Below are 3,563 nucleotides of genomic sequence, written 5' to 3'. Positions count from 1 at the left end.
GTTGCTGAGCCTTTTCTCCTTTAGTCTCGGCTGCTGCTCTCCCACTCAGTGGCAGCAAATTCCCTGTGTCCTGGCTGCAGCTTCCCCGTGAATCAGACACGGCGCGGTGCAATAGCTGTGCCCCGCTTTGGAATAGAACCCGCGTGCTCGGCACCTTGGCCTCCAGCCCCGTGGGCTTTTGGAGAGCAGGCGGCCACATGCTGTGGTTTGTTCACGCGCCGGAGTAGCCGTGTTCATCTGCTCCATGTGTTTGTTGTAGCTTTTGACTTGGGATCAGATCTCTGGGTTGGAGGCATTTGAGCAATGTCCTCGGGCTCCTTCTGCTTGTCAACATGAAGGATGCTGCTCTGCCCCAACAGGAACGTTTTCAGCGTACGTGGGACCACGGCGCTCGGCGGGACAAGGATGAGCTGAGCTGGGCGGGCACAGTGGTCCTCAGTCCAGCTGCAGCACAGCAGCACTGACGGGGTTAATGGTTTTCATCCTGGGAACATCAGAATCAGCTCTGTCGGCTAAGTATAGAAACTTTTTAGATTTAATGGAGAGTTTTGAAGGTTCCGTAATGGATAGAGATTTTTAATTGGAACGGTTGTGAGCAGCGCAGAGAGCCTGGAGCAGCGAGGACTGTGGGCACGCTGCACACTCCTCTTCTTCAGGAGGCAGACGTGGTGGGTGCAGACAATTACCCACAATAATGCCCACTCCCTGGAGTCACAGCACTGGAATAAGTCACCAGAGTCAGCATACAGCACCTAATAAAGTGATTTCGGGTATTATCAGTAACAGCACTGCCTATCACTGAAGAAACTGTGCCGTTGAACTGCCCAAACCACACACACATGAGGACGTGACATGGCATGCCAGCCGTGTGTTTTCCTCTCGCACAGCTTTCTGCGTGCGGCGATCACTCATGATCTAGGGTGCCGGCTTATGTATACCGTGCTGCACTGCTGCTTCACGTGGCTGAGCTGGGAAGGCAGAGCAGTTAGTGTGTCCGTTTCTAGGGAAAGCATCCTATACCCTGCAATTATAGCAGGGGGACGGTAGTAAACAAACCTCATTTTAAAAGGTTATGCAAATGACTATCAGCACTGCAGTATCATCACTCTGACGAGCTGCATACAGCTGAGGCTGAAGCACTATCCAGGTTTGCATCCATCTTTTCTGGAAGCTCCTACCTGTTTTACTGTCATGTAAGTGCAATTCTAACTGGGGCTCATACGTCCCTCGATAATATTATCATGTATTATTATAAATTTTGTTACTTACGTTACAGTAAAAATAGCAAGCCCCATGGGAAATAGGAGACCCTTTCACCAGGCAATAAAGCAGCGCAAAACAGAAAGCCAGACCTCGTCATCCGAGAGAGCAGTTAAAGCTGAGCTGGAAAAGGAGCTGGTTCCTGAACGGGAGGAGGTGAGACCATTCCAGAATCTTCCATGGAACAAAATTGTATGAAAAGCCTAATTTCAGGTCAACAGAAATTACTTGCTTCAGGAAAATTTAAACATTTAATTCCAAATTTTTATTTTCTTTACATTTTTAGTACAAAATTGAAATGAAATATCAGGCTGAAGTGGAAAATTGAAATGTTCTGCTCTGAAAAGGTTGAGGCTGAATGTTTTGACCTTATCAGGAAAACTTCCCCCCACATCCCCAATTTTTCTTTCGCAACAAATTTTTGTCAAAGCCAAGGCACTCCTACAAAACACCTTGCTTCTGACCAGCTGGCATTTCTCGACAGAGGGGGCCCAGGCAGGACCCCCCCCAGCAGCTCGGCTGGCCAGCTGACCGGTGGAAGCCACACTTGCCCTTCGCCGAGTGGGACTCAGCTGCCGGGCTCGGCGTGGCCGTGGCTCCCGGCCCCCGGTGCTGGTGCCGGAGCTGGCGCTGCACGATGGGACTGTGGCAGCGCTGCCTGCAGAGCACTGCCCCTCGGGAACAGAACAGAAACACCCCGAGGTGTCACCCAGTGCCTGTCCCATCCCCATCAGCGGCAGCTCCACGAGATAGGACGTGCCAAAGCATCGCCGGGCACCTGCAGGGAGAGAACCAAGCTGTCCCGCGCCTGCTCTGCAGCATCGACTGCACGCCCCGAAGCTGTGACTTTTTTTCCTAAATGTATTCACTTGGCTTAACTGCACGTTTTACCTTTCCCTGCAAACCTGGCCTTGCCATAGAGGCATAAACAGATGGAAGCCAGCACCCCGTCGGTGCCGGGGGCTGTGAAGCCTTTCTGAGCGCTGCGCCCGGCAGGGCCCAACCGCGACCGGCGCAGGACCTGCCGAGCCCCAGACCCGACTCACCCACAGCCACGCCAGGCTCCTCCGCCGCCGGCTCCCCCGGTGACAGTCACCTGCCAAACTACCCCCCGCTCCAGCAGATGTTTGGGATGTTAATTCCCAGTAAATTTTGATGCATTGTGTTTACTCCCAGTTTGACTGGCAGAGCCGTGCCCGTCCCTGCGGGCGCGCTCGTGCATCACCTCCCGAGCAAGCACCGTGGCTGCCGCCGACTCGGCCGCAGCTGAGCGCCGTCGGCTGCCTCCCCAGCTGCCTCGCAGAGCCAAGAAATCACCTTCTGAGTCCTGCAGGTGTTTTCGCTCCTGCTCCTGGCACGCTGTGCCTGACTGCCTGAGCAGCCGCACGCTTCCCAGCGACTCCCCCGGCGCGGCGATAGCCCCGCCGCGGTGCTGCCGCACGCGCGCGGCTCTGGGGGCTCTTTGACAACCGTGGCCTGGAGATTTGCCATTTCAGTTTCCTCAGTGATGCCGTCAGCTTATCCACAGCATCTTAGTCACCGCCAAGGCGACGGTACTGTGCAAACATCGCGTGGGGCTTCACAGATCAGCAATCAATAATCTGCGGTTCTGCGCAGAAAGGCAAGCCGAAGCCCACGTGCCGCCCAAAGGCAGGTGAACGCTGTCGTGCATTTGCACGCTGCGAGCAGCCGGCCGGCGTGGGCAGGCCGGGGCACGGGCGGCGCGCGGTGGGTGCCTGCGCAGAGGGAGCCGCAGCCAGGTTTGCAGCAGGCCCAGAACAACACACGCAGCGGGAGCGAGGGCGCACGCCTGCGTGGTGCAGGGACCCGCCTGCGCGGGCGGGCAGCCGGGCACACGCCGCGATGCACACGCGGGCACACGCGGGCACGGGCAGGCACAGACCCTCTCGGCAGCCGTGCAGGCGGCCTGGCGTTCCCAGAGGCGTTAGCAGACCGCTCGCCTGCCTGTTAGTCATCCCGGCTCTGCCCGCATCCGTAAGCCTTACCGGCAGCGCTGCTCTCCCTCTCCTGAAGGAAAGCTGTGCACAAAGGGCCATAAGAAATCGCCCAGATACATTGAAAGATTTTCATGGCAAGAAATCAAATAAAATGTTCACAGTGATGAAGTGAAAAATAAAACATGCTTTCAGAAAATGGTCCTTTTCTTCTCCGTGCCTGGGGGGGGGGCCTGAGGGGGAACACAGACAAAGGTGCCAAAGGTCTCAATCATCTCACCGCTTAATTATTCCGTCTCTCAGAAGGCATCTCCAGGCAATTAGAATAATCATTCATGCCTGTGCTTT

General features: G+C 55.7%; 1 long non-coding RNA gene across 1 annotated transcript; it reads right to left on the bottom strand.

Annotated features, from left to right (window-relative positions):
• Nucleotides 1-1,510: 1,510 nt before the first annotated feature.
• Nucleotides 1,511-3,023, bottom strand: LOC138682041 (uncharacterized). The gene is made up of 2 exons (XR_011322246.1): nt 2,578-3,023; nt 1,511-2,038 (listed from the first exon to the last, which is right to left on the bottom strand). It is a non-coding gene; the product is annotated as an uncharacterized lncRNA (long non-coding RNA).
• Nucleotides 3,024-3,563: the final 540 nt, after the last annotated feature.

The sequence above is a fragment of the Haliaeetus albicilla genome, chromosome 26, assembly GCF_947461875.1.
Source record: "Haliaeetus albicilla chromosome 26, bHalAlb1.1, whole genome shotgun sequence".
In the NCBI taxonomy this organism is placed as follows: domain Eukaryota; kingdom Metazoa; phylum Chordata; class Aves; order Accipitriformes; family Accipitridae; genus Haliaeetus; species Haliaeetus albicilla.
This window is presented reverse-complemented; position numbering and strand designations above follow the sequence as displayed.